The sequence below is a fragment of the Osmerus eperlanus genome, chromosome 8, assembly GCF_963692335.1.
Source record: "Osmerus eperlanus chromosome 8, fOsmEpe2.1, whole genome shotgun sequence".
NCBI lineage: Eukaryota > Metazoa > Chordata > Actinopteri > Osmeriformes > Osmeridae > Osmerus > Osmerus eperlanus.
In genome coordinates this window covers 17,639,069-17,657,511 of record NC_085025.1, presented here as the reverse complement: position 1 = coordinate 17,657,511, position 18,443 = coordinate 17,639,069, and the positions used below count along the sequence as shown (strand labels likewise).

General features: G+C 40.4%; 1 long non-coding RNA gene across 1 annotated transcript; it reads left to right on the top strand.

The window, feature by feature from the left end:
- Nucleotides 1-16,322: 16,322 nt before the first annotated feature.
- On the top strand, nt 16,323-17,443 carry LOC134025120 (uncharacterized). Its single transcript, XR_009930991.1, has 3 exons — nt 16,323-16,375; nt 17,214-17,264; nt 17,375-17,443. It is a non-coding gene; the product is annotated as an uncharacterized LOC134025120 (long non-coding RNA).
- Nucleotides 17,444-18,443: the final 1,000 nt, after the last annotated feature.

Below are 18,443 nucleotides of genomic sequence, written 5' to 3'. Positions count from 1 at the left end.
GCGGTCCCGTGAACATTACCACTGCATGCTGTTTGAATCGCCGCCACGCATCAGGTAGGTTGGACGAATCCCATTCCATCCTCGGGGTAGGGACACCGAAAGCCTTCATCTTCTCTTTATTTTATTTTTTCAAGTGGGTTCGTAGTCTAACTACTTATTCTGACACCTTGTACTGTCTTGTACTTTATCCTATAAAGTATTACCCGATATATACAACGTCCGCGAGTTCTTGAGTTTGTTATTCAACTGTCATCAACCGTCAGGTACATTTCCACTGGTTTCCGGTTTACAGATCATTTCAAAATAGGAGTCCTGATTCTATCAGTACTAAACATTACATAAGGGACATTGATATAGGGTCAGATTAGTTACTCACCACCGTCTTTTGAGGCACAAGTCTGACTACAAAGGGGAGTCTTTCTTTTATTGAAAGGCCCGTCTCAACATCAGTGAAGAAACCGACCGGCCAAGAAAGAGACAGGGTGTAGACTAAATAGGCTAAAAAGAAGTAAGCAGGGACAGGTAGAAAAGATGGGTGACCTATTTCCTCATCCGTAGTATATTGACATCCGTGGTACCATATGTAGCTTACTGTTGCTAATATTCATAATAGTCTTCCCTATACTATGGTTTGAAAAGGGAATTGCTCCTGTATGATGCCCCTAGGGGAAATAATAGGACAAATAGAGACAACACCACTGAGACGAGCAGAACAAACCAGTATTAGGAACTAGATTTACATTTGCATTTATGCATTTAGCAGACACTTTTATCCAAAGCGTCTTCCAAGAGAGAGCTTTACAAAAGAGCATAGGTCACTGATCATAACAACGAGATAGCCCCAAACATTGTGAGCAGCCAAAACATTAAGCATACATTGTGGAAAACCAAATAAGTGCCAAAGGGAAGAACCATAAGAGCATGCAGTTAAACAAGTTACAATTGAACAACATGAAACTCCCCACAAGAGTGCAAGAGTGTACCTGTAGAAAAAACAATCAACAGTAAAATATTTACTGGATTTACTGACAGAAAATGTATGGTTGGAATGGATAATGTTTACTGCTCGCCAAAAAGGGCAGTCCAACTGTCTTGCATGTGCCAAAGCTAGACCTAAACTGGGCACAGTGCTATTCCGGCTGTGTGATTAAACAGATCCCACAGGTTTACATGTGTGTAACCCAGGTGAATTACATAAAAATAAAAATAGGTAACTTGAATAAGTAAAAGGAAAATAAAGTAATAGACTGTATCAATACTATTGTTAAACCTGTATGTGTGATGTCTCTTTAAGAGTAGCCTATTGACAATCAGCCAATCAGGGAAAAGTTGAGTAAAACAGTTGAGACGTTACTACTGCCAGAACGAGAGAGAAAAACACTTGAGAAGAGTTCTAAAGGCTTAAGGCCGCAATATGCTTCTGCGTCTCCGTTTACGGATGGGCGGGCGCACGGATACGCACGGATACAGACGGATAGACGAAAAACGGACACATGGGAACGCCCTCTTCTCCGAGGAACGCCCTCTACGAGCTCTCCGTCAGCCCTCGGAGAGCCCCGGAGAGCTCGACGTGCACCTCCTGAATTTTCTAACTATCCGTCGTGAGCGACGGAGACCCCCTTGGCTGTGATTGGTCAGTATTAAGAATCGCTTGCGTCAGGGGCGGGGGCGGGGTTGCCGGGATAAACAGGACCAACAGAATCCTTTGACCGCCATTGCTGTAAGTTTTCACAATTCATATTTCAGCTAAACAGTACATGTAAATCAGCATCTGAATTAAAATGTGACGAGAAATGGGCAGTGTAGTAGCTGAAAATGTGCGTATTTTATTGATGAAACGGCTAATTTGTAAATTTGCTCCGACTTCTCGATAACCTAGGTAAATAAACACTCCACGACGATTTACAAAAAACCGTTGCGCCACCTACAGAAATCATATACTCGTGAATTGTTTTCAGCACCCACAGCCTACGGAGAACCATAAACGCCGTCTATCCGTGCGTATCCGTGCGCCCGCCCATCCGTAAATGGAGACGCAGAAGCATATTGCGGCCTTAAGAAGAAAAGAGAATACTGCAGATAATAAGGGACGAAAACAGAGTTAACATTTGTTAGCTAAAACTCTCCAACAAACATAGTTAAAGTTTGTAAAAACCTATTCAGAGAGCAAGAAATAATCAAGAGCGTACTGAAACGTTTTGTTTTGGGGAAATTTGTTGAACGGAATTGGTAAGTTTTCTTTTGATAATAATGTTTTGTCATAGCCAAACTGTACAATATAAAGAAAGTCAATGTATTGGTTGTATTATTTAATTGTTTTTGGAGATTATTTGGTCTCATGTTGCAAAGAGACCCTACGATGTAGCGTCACTGTGTCCAATCCCGACCGGTTTTTAGCTAACATTCTGAGAAAATGCCACTTCAAATATTGATAAAAATAATCGTATCATGTTTTCAGCTGATTTACTGATTTCACGTTAAGCTTTAACTTCTTACCTTTCGAGCTAAATATTGTTTAAAAATTTAGAGTTAGCTTAGCCTTTAGTAAAGCCGGTCAAAAGACCTGCTGGCGCCGGTAAATTAGCCGTGCGCTACCCTTGTCCAAACCCGACCGCACTTCTAAATACTGGCCGCTGCTGTTTTTCTGGGGATATTAACTTGATCCAGGGTCACCAAACTGACCATCAATGCTGTCAACATATCCGGGGACATAGTTATGTCCTCCACAATAAGATATCACGCTTCAACATCTCCAAACTATGCGATAAAATCTCAATTTGACTGTATACCACCACCTGCTGGATGTTTTGTTGAACTCTTCTCAAAGTTTGCTAGCCCCCATCCCTTCCTCCCCTCGACTACAGATCACGTCACACATGATCGTGTATTTTCATTGGCAAGACAAAGTGTGTTAAGCTAGCATTGAAATACACTCATATGCTAACCCATAGTAGCAGTACGATGACAACAAAGACACACTTGTGGGAGTAAAGATCGTCGCCCGAGTGTCGCCGAGTGGTCTTTCGGCCAAAGTAACTTTTCTATATTATTTAGACATGTAAACGTCCATATATGTTAATGAAATTTTACACGTAGATTGTTTGGTATGCCTAAAATAATACTACTTACACTTTGCTGGCGATAGCAAAAGAAAATGCTGGCAAAAAGACCGGAAACTGAGTGTCCAAACCCCGTTCGGGTTTGGACAATAGTAGTTTACAGCGGTCGGGATTGGACACAGTGACGTTAGTAGCTACGAGCTAGCATCCGTTTTATTCGATTCATTCTGAAATGAATGTCATTGTAAAATGTATGCAGTGTTGGTTAAATTGTTTTCTTTGATAAATTACACTAATTTCAATCATGTTGGTATGTATGACGCTGTTTTATAAACAGGTCAGTTTTTTGGGGTTCTTTGGAATTTGAATGGTCCACTGCACGTGGGAAGACCAAGATGGCGAGCCACACATAGAATCATCCCTAGGAAGAAGACGGCACATGAGAGAACTGCAACGGTTGTATAAAAAGACTGCACAGTGAAAGGTTGTAAAACAGCGACTGGCTGATTTTGAACTGATTTGAATTGATTTTACATTGTAGGTTTTGATTTCATAAGTTTTTGTTGTGACTGAAATACAATTGATGTGTTTTCATATTATTAGCAGAACGGTTCCTGTTTAAAGCTAATTAGGAGAATACTTAAAAGAGAAATAGAATTTAGATCCAACCCATGGGAAAAATAGAATTTAAAAGATATATTACAAAACAGATCAAAATCACATATGGAGTAATATAAATCCAGGTCAAACTAAAAGGTTTACAGGATCCACCTTTTGAACACAACTGAATATCTAAGTTTCTTTTGAAGAGTACATGTCTGTTTTTATTTTGGTTTAAGGGATATCCATTGGTAAAACCAATACAAGAATATAGCTGCAAGCAGCGATGCGGGTTCCTCTGCAAAATGGCAAAATATTATAAACATGTACACTGTAGAAGATCGAGACTTGGACAACAAGAGAGCAAAACTACTTCATGTTTGGCCAACAATAATAGGCTGAACGGGGATTTGAACTCATGAGCATAAGGTTACTAGTCAGTCTCTCTAGCCTGTCTGCTACACACCAACTGCTGAGATTTTATGATTAGTAAGGCCTGATTATTAACTTTTTATAGGATACTGAAACTCTTCTTGAGTTGATCTCCTTCCAGACTCATAGTCAATGCACAACAAACAATAGTCATGTGGGCAACTGGGCTAGGGCAGCACTCATATTCAGCTCCTTGCGAGAATAGCCTGTGACAGTACAGCAGCCGACTCTCTGGTCCCATTAAACTACACAACATGCACAATCAGGGTGACCAACAAGATTATATTAACTAACAAACAATAACATTACAAACATCTAACTGAACCAACACAACAACTGAAATCCCTTGCACGGCTGTTGTAACCAACTATTTTCCACAAGTCTTTGCGTTTTTTGATATGCCGCACTGCATGCTGGGTACCCAAGGGTGCTGACGCTGATTATCTAGCTGTGCTCCGACTGCGTGATATGAGTATTAGTTTTTGGTCAGTTTTGGGACAAAGGTTAAGAAACGGTTGACATTTCAAGGTGAAATTGCGCATGGTATTTCAGAATGATGTCTGCCTGTTTAACTAAACAAGTAATCAAAATTATGACAGGCCAAAAGACTGTGCCTCGAAACGAACCTGTGGCCTTATGCTTTGCAGTACAACGCTTCAACCCATTGAGCTACACGCAAGGCTGAGAAATTCTGATCAGTTTCTGTCCCCCGAAAAAAAGATGTATATCCTGTAGCATGGCTTGTTCGATTCGGCCAAAGCTTAAACAGCTGTAATTCAATGATATTTTGACATATCAAGGTGAAATTGCGCATGGTACTTTAGAACGATGTCATCCTGTTTAACTAAACATGTATTCTCTTTTGAAGAGTACATGTCTGTTTTTATTTTGGTTTAAGGGATATCCATTGGTAAAACCAATACAAGAATATAGCTGCAAGCAGCGATGCGGGTTCCTCTGCAAAATGGCAAAATATTATAAACATGTACACTGCAGAAGATCGAGAGTTGGACAGCAAGGGAGCAAAACTACTTCATGTTTGGCCAACAACAGGCTGAATGTGGATTTGAACTCATGAGCATAAGGTTACAAATCAGTCTCTATCCTCTCTGCTACACACCAACTGTTGAGATTGTATGAATAGAAAGGGCAGAGTATTAGCTTTGGTCAGCTTTTGGACAAAGGTTAAGAAACGGTTGACATTTCAAGGTGAAGTTGCATGAAATTGTGCATGGTATTTCAGAATGATGTCATCCTGTTTAACTAAACAGATAATCAAAATTATGACAGGCCAAAAGATAATGGCTGGATTCCAACCAACTACCTTATACTTTACAGGTCACCATGCCAGCCCATTGAGCTATTCTCAGTGTTGAATATTGTCATGTTCAGTTACTGTATAAAAAAGTAAGATGTTTCTCCTGTGGTAAGCGTTGTTAGATTCAGCCTAAGTTGAAACTGCTTGTACATTTCCTATAAAAACGGGACAGCGGGATGACTGGATTGCTGCTGTAAAGAATAACTTTGTCATCGTTTTTTTAAACAGGTTGTTTGGAGTGCCATAACTTGTCATGGAAGGGAATTGTAAATCATGCCTAGCATCAGTGAGAATGTGTCCTGGCTTAGGTTACTGAAATGAATTTGTGCAACAGGCAAGGGATCCACCTGAACAATCAATTTACTTCATTAGAGATAACCATTAGAGTTATCTCTACCATGCGTAGACTACAAGTAGCTAGCTACTGTGGTCAACCTGGCTTGTTTTGCAGTGGTTTACACAGTCTCGCTAAACAGATGATCACAGTGTTGTGATGGGCTCAAATAAACACGCATTGCTATGTTTTACAACCGGAGGATTTATCGGGAGACTAAAAACCGTTTGGTCAGAATAAAAAATTAAAACTATGCCTCTGACTGGTATTGAACCTTGATTACCAGCACAACATCTCAGCCAATTGAGCCATTCCCAGGCATGGAATACACAAAGTTCAATAACTGGATAATTAAAAAAATCTGTTTCTCCAATGGCGAGCATTGTCAGATTTGGTCCAAGTTCAAACTGCTGTAATTCAGTCATATTTTGACATATCAAGGTGAAACTTTGCATGGTACTTCAGAGGCATGTCACCTTAAAGCTTATTAGGTTTGTACCATCCTTCAAAAATACATTTGATTTAGTGACACAAACATATTGAGGCAATGTGGACATTTACATAAATACACCCATTTCAGCCATTTTGTACTTGATTCAATTGCCTTAAATAACGTTTTTAAATACGTCAATGATACATATCTGTACCAAATTTCAAGTCAATTTCACCTTTGGTTCAAGAGAAGAGGAATTTTGAAGGTTTTCCCAAATTATCACAGTACAGGAAAATCCATCATGGCGGACCTTATGGGTCCTTGAGGCTTTTTTGTTCCTCATAAAAAATGAGGCATGCACACCAAGTTTCAGAAGAATTGGAGCAATGGGGTGGAAATGCCATCACTTTGAAAATCGGACATTTGGGCGTGGCCTGTGGCGCCCCCTATGGTCCGATGTGGCCCATATTTGGTGTGGGGGTACCCACTTGGATGTAGTATCAATGTGCCAAATTAGAAAATGTATTACCAGGGACTTTTTGAGATATTGGGGCGCAAGGAGAAGAAAAATAATAATAAGAAGAAGAATACCAATAATAACAATAGGTTCCCTCCTACCGGAGGAACCTAATAAATATAGCTGCAAGCAGCGATGTGGGTTCCTCCGCAAAATGGCAAAATATTATAAACATGTACACTATCGAAGATCGAGAGTTGGAAAACAAGAGAGCGAAACTACTTCATGTTTGGCCAACAACAGGCTGAATGGGGATTTGAACTCATGAGCATAAGGTTACAAAGCAGTCTCTCTATCCTCTCTGCTACACACCAACTGTTGAGATATAGAACTGTTTCTTTGAATAGAAAGGGCAGAGTATTAGCTTTGGTCAACATTGGGACAAAGGTTAACAGTTGACATTTCAAGGTGAAATTGCATGAAATTGTGCATGGTATTTCAGAATGATGTCATCCTGTTTAGCTAAACAGATAATCAAAATTATGACAGGCCAAAAGATAATGGCTGGATTCCAACCTACTACCTTATACTTTACAGATCACCATCCCAGCCCATTGAGCTATTTTCAGTGTTGAATATTATCATGTTCAGTTACTGTATAAAAAAGTAAGCTGTTTCTCCTGTGGTAAGCGTTGTTAGATTCAGCCAACGTTGAAACTGCTCTAATTCAATCATTTTCACATAACAAGGTGAAATTGTTTGTGGTACTTCAGAATGATGTCATCCTGTTGAACTGAACAGATAATCAAAATTATGACAGGCCAAAAGACTATGGCTGGATTCCAACCTACGACCTTATACTTTACAGGTCACCATCCCATCCCATTGAGATATTCTCAGTGCTGAATATTGTCATGTTCAGTTACTGTATAAAAAAATAAGCTGTTTCTCCTGTGGTAAGCATTGTAAGATTCGTCCAAAGTTGAAACTGCTTGTACATTTCCTATAAAAACGGGACAACGGAATGACTGGGTTGCTGCTGTAAAGAATAACTTACTCATAGTTTTTTTTAAAAGGTTGTTAGGAGTGCCATAACTTGTCAAATTTCAAATCATGCCTAGCATCAGTGGGGATGTGTCCTGGCTCAGGTTACTGAAATGAATTTGTGCAACAGGCAAGGGATCCACCTGAACAATTAATTTACTTCATTAGAGATAACCATTAGAGTTATCTCTACCATGCGTAGACTACAAGTAGCTAGCTACTGTGGTGAACCTGGCTTGTTTTTCAGTGGTTTACACAGTCTCGCTAAACAGATGATCGGAGTGTTGTGATGGGCTCAAATAAACACGCATTGCTATGTTTTACAACCGGAGGATTTATCGGGAGACTAGAAACCGTTTGGTCAGAATAAAAAATTAAAAACTATGCCTCTGACTGGTATTGAACCTTGATTACCAGCACAACATCTCAGCCAATTGAGCCATTCCCAGGCATGGAATACACAAAGTTCAATAACTGGATAATTAAAAAAAGCTGTTTTTCCAATGGCGAGCATTGTCAGATTTGGTCCAAGTTCAAACAGCTGTAATTCAGTCATATTTTGACATATCAAGGTGAAACTTTGCATGGTACTTCAGAGGCATGTCACCTTAAAGCTTATTAGGTTTGAACCATCCTTCAAAAATACATTTGATTTAGTGACACAAACATATTGAGGCAATGTGGACATTTACATAAATACACCCATTTCAGCCATTTTGTACTTGATTTAATTGCCTTAAGTAACGTTTTTAAATATGTCAATGATACATATCTGTACCAAATTTCATTTGGGCGTGGCCTGTGGCGCCCCCTATGGTCCGATGTGGCCCATATTTGGTGTGGGGGTACCCACTTGGATGTAGTATCAATGTGCCAAATTAGAAAATTTATGACCAGGGACTTTTTGAGATATTGGGGCGCAAGGAGAAGAAAAATAATAATAAGAATACCAACAATAACAATAGGTTCCCTCCTACCGGAGGAACCTAATAATACCAACAAACACAATAGGGTCCTCCTGACGGAGGAACCCTAATAAAGCACGCCGGCAAATCTAAAACTGTTCTGTGGTCTGTTTATTTCTAACCAAATCTTACTACTGCTCCCATCGAATCTAGAACTGGTCCTTAGCACACTCTTAAACCATTATAGGTGCTACATGTGCTTTAACGTTATAACAATAGTTTTAAAGAAAAGTTTATTTGGAAGTGAAAGAAATTAGGCAGGACTAATAGGAGTTGAATATCAAATGATGATGTATTGTCTAGTTTTACATGTTTGCTTAACAATGGATAAATAAGGGAATGATCACCTCTACAAAAGAGGATATCGATTATGAAGAATTTGATTGCTCTACTAGAAGTTCATACTGATAACATTGATTTCATTTTTCTGGGAATGCTAAAGCAGATGTGGCGGCAAAAGAGGCAGCCATACAGGTCTTAACATTAGGAAAGGTATTATGTGGATGAGACTGTCTTGATAGATATGCAAGAAGTATCACCAAACTGATGGGTTATGTAAATTCACAGGAGGAACTTATGTTACTAAAGAATCTATTTCGTTATGTGTTTTGAGCCATCGGATGAATCATGTCTCAAACAGGAGGGATGGCGATAACGAAAGTGTTTACAGCATATGGATTTACAAACTATTCAAGAAAAAACTTTTTAGCATACCCTATTTGAGAGAAAACATAATATGTATGAACTTAATTGAGCTGAAGAAATGTCAGATACACGTCAAACCCTTTGTTTCCAATATGACATCGCGGTCTCAAATAATAAGTGGCACAAAGAAGGACAAACGTAAAAAAGTACGTGCCAAGTATGATGAGTTCTGGAAACGGCATTTGAAACAAAATAACTGGGATGAAGGGGACCGTATGTGTTTAAAACAGATAATGATTGAAAGTGAGTCCGCGGCCATACAAGCAAATAAAGCGCTCGGACCGTTTGCTATTGCTACGAATGTGAGAGTTCGGAAAAGAGGGTTACGACTAGGTCAAGAGTGATTAGGCCGTAAGGTGAACCCTGTTATCGTTTCAACCCGCTCCAGTCTGACATCTACACAATCTTTAGCTCATAAAAAAAGAACGAGTCGTGCTAAGCTACCAAAAAAAAGTTTGTCGCTGAAATTCCAGTCGATTGTCGATGCGTCTGTTTTATGCAGAACTAGTTTGTTGACCTTATTCTGCCCCGCCCACTTTTTTCATATTTTTGCACTTCCGTTGTATTGGCACTTCCTGTTTACCAGGGATATCATTCAATTCAATGGAGAACTGTCGAGAAGTCCCGCTGCTAAAATATTAAATAATTAGGTTGATTTGTGCCAGATGTTACGGTGAGTAACATGAGTGCATCCCCCAAATGAAAACACTCCCCCCAAATACGAGTCAACTCCCCCCAAATAGGATGACTTGCTCACCTCCCCCAAATACAAGGACACGCTCCCCCAAATGGGAAACATTACATTAACTCAAAAACACATTACATTAACTCAAAACGGAAAGGGTTGGTACTACACTTTGTTGCTGAATGGATGCAGTAACTAACAAGAAATTGACCGACAGAACTACAAAATGCAATAGTAAAGAATATATTGTGCTTATTAAAGTTATGCATTGTGCTTATTAAAGTTATGAACTTAGAAGTGTGCTCAGGCTTAAACATTGGGTCTCACACTGGGTGTGGGAAGCAGGCTGTTCTTTGTGTCTCTATCTCTTCATTTTCAGAAACAACCTTGAAACCGGGTGGAGACGGCACCCGAGCAGGTGGGACGCGCGTAGGCAAGAACAACTCCCTGACGCACGAGAGAACAAGCTGAACCCTTTTTTGATACTTGTGTTTCAATTGTACTGTATAAATATATGCTGGGGAGGGACAGATAGCCAGTTGGACTTCGTGAACCAGCCCAAACTCTGTTGCGGGTAGGGAAACGTAGACAACTCCAGAGCTCTGTACTTAGTTGATTTCCAACTGCTGCATTAAAGCTGATATTATCGGACCTCTGCGACTCCAGACCACTCTTTCTAGAACACAGATTTGTGTCATTGAATACTATCATTACATATTGGAATAGACACATAGATATATGAATCCTTCAAATGGTGACCCCGACGCTGAAAAGAGGGAGTCCAGAGGGTTCCGGCCCGACCGACAGATCGGGAGAGAGACCCATACACCGGTACGAGGAGGCAGACGTAATCGTCAGAGGCGCCTCAACATAAAAAAAAAAGGTAAGCAGACACCTGTTAATTCAAAGTACTGCTATTCGGAACTGAGAACCAAATTTAGACGATTACTATGTTTCATCGTACCTAGTCAAACCAACAGTGGTGGGAAATCAACCGTTTTTGTGTTTTGTCTTTGTCCAAGGGGAGGTTAGAGTCCTCTCCAGGGGTTAGAGTCCCTAAACTCGTTGTCTTTGTCCAAGTGGAGGTTAGAGTCCTCTCCAGGGGTTAGAGTCCCTAAACTCGTTGTCTTTGTCCAAGGGGAGGTTAGAGTCCTCTCCAGGGGTTAGAGTCCCTGAACTCGTTGTCTTTGTCCAAGGGGAGGTTAGAGTCCTCTCCAAGGGTTAGAGTCCCTGAACTCGTTGTCTTTGTCCAAGGGGAGGTTAGAGTCCTCTCCAAGGGTTAGAGTCCCTGAACTCGTTGTCTTTGTCCAAGGGGAGGTTAGAGTCCTCTCCAAGGGTTAGAGTCCCTGAAAAAGTAATATTTGTGTGGCGTCGGGTTGAGTTGAACGGTATTTTAAACAGATCTGTCGTTCTTTAACCCTTGTGTTATCTTCGGGTCGTTCTGACCCATCAGTCATTGTGACCCACCGTTGTATTGCGACAACTTTACCGCATACAAAAACAAAGTGAAGCATTTTCTTTTAACCGTTGGGCTGTCTCAGACCCCCCACATTGCGAAGGTTAAAAGAAAATTATTTTTATTTGTTTTTGTATTGGGTAAAATTGGGTAAACACAACGATGGTTCGTTATGAACCTTTGGGTCATGTGACCCGAAGGCAGCACGAGGGTTAAAAAATAAAATAAAAAATAAAAAGATCCACAAGGTGTCCTCCAAGGACCATAATTGCCTTCAGTGCAAAATCTAACAAGTTGTCAAATTGTGAGATCACTCACTTTTATCAATCTCGTGCTTTTTTTTCTTTGACCAAGAAGTTACAGAAATCCCGCGGAGAGTTGGAGAAAGGTGGGGGCTAAAAGAGTCCTGTTACTTGAGATCTTACAAAGGTGATCCCAGAGGGTATAGTTCTGCATAATTATGTGAGTATTAATGCTGATAGATGTGTTCGTTTAGATGAATCCCAAGTTTGGTGGTTAACAAATGCGTGATCAACATTTGTTATAATTCCTAGCCAAACAGGGAGGTTTTTTGAAGCCTTTCCGACCAGAACTTGGATTTATAGGCGGAAAATCTGTGATGTGTGATGGTATTCAGTAAAAATGCAGAAATTGAACCCCTGGTTTATAAATTGGTTCTAATACAATTGGAAGAGTTATACTAGAGCAAACCAGCTGTGTTGGTCAAAGAATGGTTTGAGGAAATGTATGTGAAAAATTAGGAGGAAGCAATTGGAAAGTTACATAAAGGATTGGTTTAGAGAGGATCATGGAACGTTTTGTGGATGTGAAGAGTGGCACCCAACGTGGGGCCACTCGTTTAAACACTGATGTTTTGAAGAGGAAACTATGAATATACTTTGATGGTATATGGGATAACATTTTAAGTCAAAATAGTAAAATCTTGGGTTTTTAAGAGTTTTGATAAAGGTATTAGATATAATTTGGTTAAAAATGAGAAAGAGAACATAACTAAATGTACTTTTATTTGGAGTTTAATTGTAATTTGGTTTTAAGTTTTATTTGAGAGTTTTATCAGAGCCTGGCATACTGTTTGGGATAAACAGTTAGGCTGTGATAATGTTGTATTAATAAATGGTATTAGTGCATGAAGAGGATTATTATAACATTCAGTTCTGAAATAATTTGGGAACACTCATCAAGTCTGATAAATTGTGGTTATGATGGTTTGAGCTAATTGGCTCGTTTTGAACTGCAGCAAAACGAGTTATGAAGTTCTACCTATCTGACCTTTATAGAAAATATATTTGGGAAAAATGTTTGGTTAATAGCTACATTAAGAACATTATTTGGTCTATATTTCATTTAAGAAGCATACGGATTCTGGTTTGGCATAATGAAAATTGCTTTTATCATATCTTTGATAAAAAGAGGTGTGATTTGGTAAAATAGAGAATCTAAAACAATATTGGTCTTAAACTTAACTGTTTTAAAAGACAGAAAAGTTTTTTTGGAGTGAAAGAAATTAAACTAACAGTTGATTTTCTAAAGAAGGGAACAAAGAAACAGATTGTCATTTCTAGGCATGACTAATAGGAGTTGAATATGGGGGATCGTTATTAGATGCTGTTACATGTGTTTGCTCAACAATAAGAAAACTGAAGGGAAAATACTGCCTGGTAATTATAGATACAGTATGTTTACTAGGTGAATTGAAGTCTTTCCCAGTCCTATACCAGATGCATAACACCATTTGAATTGATTTATTGGAGATTATATGTAATACCACAACTTAAACCTTTCACATAGCATGATGAAGAGGCGAATCAAATGGTTAACCAATTTTATAAAAAATGCTAACTAGAAAAGAGATGTCTTCTGCTAAATTCTGTTCCAGGTGAAGCAGTAAACCAAAGAGTGGAGGAGTCAAACGAGGAGATTGGGTATTGATTAAAGTTATCAATGAAAGGAGGGATCTTATGAGAACTTTAAAATATCCTGTCTAATTTCTGGTTTTTCTATTTGTTTCAAATTTATTTTATTTTATTACAATTCTAAAAGCTTGGCTAAAGTTGTATGTATGTGGTGAAGGGGGCCTGTGAGCATGTCCAGGTCTGCCGTGGATACATGGATGTTGAATGTCCACTCTGCGGAGTGACGGTGGGTTTTCCCCTATAACATCATTAGGGTTTTCCCACTGTGTCCAGTGTGTCCTCACCACTTGGCCATAACGCTGCATAGTCTCATCATTATTGTTGATTTGTATGTCAACATTGTGTAATCGGTAATGGGATATATATATTTTTTATTTATTTGGGTTTGTTGTTACACCCTATAAGGGTGTGAAAGGAGGGATTTATTTGAACTTTAAAAATATCCACTTTAAATCCTCAAATGGGTTCTTGATTTCAATATCTGTGTTTAATCATTGGTGTTCGACTGTTTGCGTCTCATTTGACTCAGTTACTGCTTGATCATGGGAGATAAGGTGATGCTGGGACTGTAACTCTTTTCTGCTTCAGGACGAGTCAGACAGGCGGGTCTGACTACCTAACCCCTGCTCTAAGGCCCCATTCCCCTGGAGATCCTGACCCATCTGCCCCTATGCCTCATCAGACCTATGAGTGGTCTGCCCCCCCCCCCTTCCCCTTGAAGACCCTGTCCCACCTGCCCCAATACATCATCAGATGTTCGGGGAAGCCTGTTGTACATTTATGGACAGGACCATTCAAGGTCATCGAGAGAACCTTGCACGCCCTAAGGGTGCTGGGGAAAGGAAGTACGTGGTACCACTGGAGCATGTGTTGTGCTGCTCCAGAATCCAGTCGTACGTTGCAGGAGTTGGTGGAGAAGGGCCAGTGAACCTTTTGCTATTGCTACGAATGTGAGAGTCCGGAAAAGAGGGTTACGACTAGGTCAAGAGTGATACTGCTTGACCACACTAGAATTGTACTGGACTAAGAAGGTTTCTGCTATTTTACTTAAGAGTGTGCTATATCAATATCAACATGATTGTTGCTGTATCCCATGTATCAGGTCCCTGTGTAACAGGATCATTGTCTCAGCTGAGGAGAACCCGACGAAGGGGTTCCAAATGCCATTGCTGGGGCTGGCTGACCAGGACGAGGAGGCGGTTGTTGGTCCTGGCTATGTTGATTGATCTCTGGTGTTTTCAGAGATCAAAAGAGGGATTAAAGAATATATTGTGCTTATTAAAGTTATGCATTGTGCTTATTAAAGTTATGAACTTAGAAGTGTGCTCAGGCTTAAACATTGGGTCTCACACTGGGTGTGGGAAGCAGGCTGTTCTTTGTGTCTCTATCTCTTCATTTTCAGAAACAACCTTGAAACCGGGTGGAGACGGCACCCGAGCAGGTGGGACGCGCGTAGGCAAGAACAACTCCCTGACGCACGAGAGAACAAGCTGAACCCTTTTTTGATACTTGTGTTTCAATTGCACTGTATAAATATATGCTGGGGAGGGACAGATAGCCAGTTGGACTTCGTGAACCAGCCCAAACTCTGTTGCGGGTACCCAGCTAACACATGACGTTGCGGCAACGTTGCCAGTAAGTGCTCAGTTGGTAACCCGCGACGTTACCTTCTGGCAACGTTGTGGCAACGTCGTAGCAACGTTATAAAGGGAATGTTGCCAGTTGGTCCCATGGACAACGTTGCCACGACGTCGTACCTTGGTCGGCTGGTTACGTTATTTTTAGACCCGTGGACAACGTTGCCGCGACGTCGTACCTTGGTCGGCTGGTTACGTTATTTTTTGGTCCCCTGGACAACGTTGCCGCGACGTTGTACCTTGGTCGGCTGGTTACGTTATTTTTAGACCCGTGGGCAATGTTGCCGCGACGTTGTACCTTGGTCGGCTGGTTACGTTATTTTTTGGTCCCATGGACAACGTTGCCGCAACGTCGTACCTTGGTCGGCTGGTTACGTTATTTTTAGACCCGTGGGCAACGTTGCCGCGACGTTGTACCTTGGTCGGCTGGTTACGTTATTTTTTGGTCCCATGGACAACGTTGCCGCAACGTCGTACCTTGGTCGGCTGGTTACCTTATTTTTAGACCCGTGGACAACGTTGCCGCGACGTCGTACCTTGGTCAGCTGGTTCCGTTATTTTTTGGTCCCGTGGAGAACGTTGCCGTGACGTTGTACCTTGGTCGGCTGGATACATTAATTTTGGTACCATGGGTTAAGTTGCAGTTAAGTCGCTCTTTGGTCGCAGGACAACGGATCTCGAGTGCAATATAGTGGTTTATCCAGAGATGGAGAGATCACACTGGACTGCTCTCAGTTCTGACACCTTTGCAATGTATAGTCTACATGAATTTCAATCACACACAATATTAAATGTTGCACCCAGCACGTATAAATGTAGACAATGCATGTAATTCATTTGCAGCTCAGCCCCAGCATGTCATTGGTCATCAATTTTCTCATATGCAGAAACATAGCTTTAATAAATAAAAGACTGAATTTGGAATATAATTTAGTCTTTCATTCTTTACTATAAACATGTACAAAAGCAATCAATGTGTGATGTGTAACATGATTAAGCAAACATTATTTGTATAGCACACCAAAGCTGTATGACACACAATGCAAATTTGTCCTCCAATAATTTTTGTGATACAAAATTGTTAAATGTGACCAAAAGGTAAGCGACTCTTAAGAGTTTCATTTCCAAAGGCAAGTCATCACAGAATATTACAATTCTTCCTTAGCAAACCTGCCCCTCAGTCTGCCCCTGAGCAACAACTTTGCGCATGCCCATTTCAACGCATTGCTGAAACTGGGGTTTCAGAAGAGATTTTGCAGGGGTTCAACACCGTCTTGTACGCATTGGATTTCAACTGGAAATTAGCTACTTCAAAGGTGAGTTTCTTTACAGAAATAGTTTAAATATATAAACATATTTTCAGAAATTGGATGGGGCATGCTAATACGTATATGTTTGAAATTTAGGCCATTTAGCCTGTTTATGTGCTATCAGATTCACATTGTTTACGTTAGGATTTCGCTAGCTACAGTACAGTAGAGGTTAAACCCTCCAGAAAGTTATGTTGAAATACTGAAAATGCATAGGCCTACATGTTTAAGTTTAGCGTCTCACAAATCACCCACAAAAGAATCAGTGAAAATAAACGTTCAGAACTGTTAAAAAACCTTGTCCCAAAATAGTTTATTTAGCCCGGAATTTTCAAAGACTGTGGAGCTAGCGTGGCTGATCACGTTTTAATCAGTCGGCCATGGCATGCACAGCAATGGCGTCTATAAAAGTATCATGTCACTAATATTTCCAATTTGTACATGCCATCTGTTTTTGGATAAGTTTATTCGTTTTAATCTTTAGATGCGTGAGTTCTAAATATTTCCGACGCTTCCACCAGTTATTTTTCCAAAACGGCAGCTAGGTAGCTTTAATTAGCTTCCGTTACCTAGCAACCTAGCATAATACTCGTAGCAATGCTACCACCTGCTAGTGTTGCTTGTTAGCCTACTAATTGTAAATTTTGAAGCCTTACTATAGCGTTTGTCATATAGTTTTTGTCTATCGGAAAACAGTCGGTTGGAATGTTCAGAATCACACATGTGCGACGCTACGATGTGGGGCCCTGCTTTCGAACGATCGCATATGTGCAATGCTACTCCTTTAATATCAATATGCTATAACTATGTACATAAACTACATTCCATTTTCATTTCTGTACAGATTATCCTACCACCGTCACACGGCCTAGCACTGTGTCCCTGGGAAATGATGGTAAAGTAATGAATGACCGTTTAAAACAGTGACAATAATTGTATGAGCCATGGCAACCTAAAGGCTATGTTTTGAAGCAAAAGCATGACTTAAAACTTTTGCATCACCAGATTCCATACCCCTAGATGTCAACTCTGGTCTGGTGGAGGTGAACCAATTGGGGGCCCAGGAAAACAGCTGGCAGCCAGGCAAGTGCAAATATAAGACACTCAAAAAAATATATGCTTTGTATACAACCATTCAAGGTAACATTTGTTATTTACATCATTGCTACAGCTAATCTAGAAGAACCACAGTGTATGCCAATCATGCTAACTCTTGTAAACTTGTTTTACTTGTCTTTAATGACAGACACATTACAGGTTATGCTCCGGAAGATGGAGACATTGGAGGAGAACCAGCGAGAGGCTCTCCTATTCAGGCGACTACAGGGCAGACACACAAGAGGTGCCAGTGATGGACCTACAGGTGGCCCAAACACAGGCTGAACTCCAAGACCTTGAGGAGTGCCTTAAGGTGCTGGAGTTGCGAAAGAGAGTGGTAAGTGTTTGGAGATGCCATGAACTATGGCTTATACGCAGCGTTCAACGTTCACATTGGTGCTGACAATAAGTTCATGACTTCTAATTCCAGACGCTGTGATGAAGTGGAAGACGGGACTGGGAGAGAAAGCTGTGGAGCTCCTCATAGAGGAGACACTCAAACACACCCCGGCAGCCCATTCAAAACAAGCCAGGTGAATGAATCATGATTGCAGCTTCCATATCCAACCTTTCACATGGCTATGTGACAAAAATCTAGAATAACATCTTTTTTTTGATGATGTATATTATTTTAGATGTGATTTTTTTATGACTTGTATAGCGCCTTTTTACACGTGCAATTATGTTGATAGAACACTAACTTATTTTGTGCTTCATTGTCAGGGCCAACAGACAGGACCTGTAGCGGGCAGAAGATTTTAATTCACTGTTTGGCACTTTGTTTGAAATAAAATGACAATGTTACATGGAAATGCTGCCTTGTTTATGATTAGCAGGAGTTAGGCTACACATCACACAAACATAGTCCTCCTAAAGTTGGCTACCATGTAGCCTATTATACAAGAACAAGTAGCATTTTGGGCAAATGAGGTCTGCATATGAACCGCCCCAATATAAGCAGTAGAATTGAGAAATA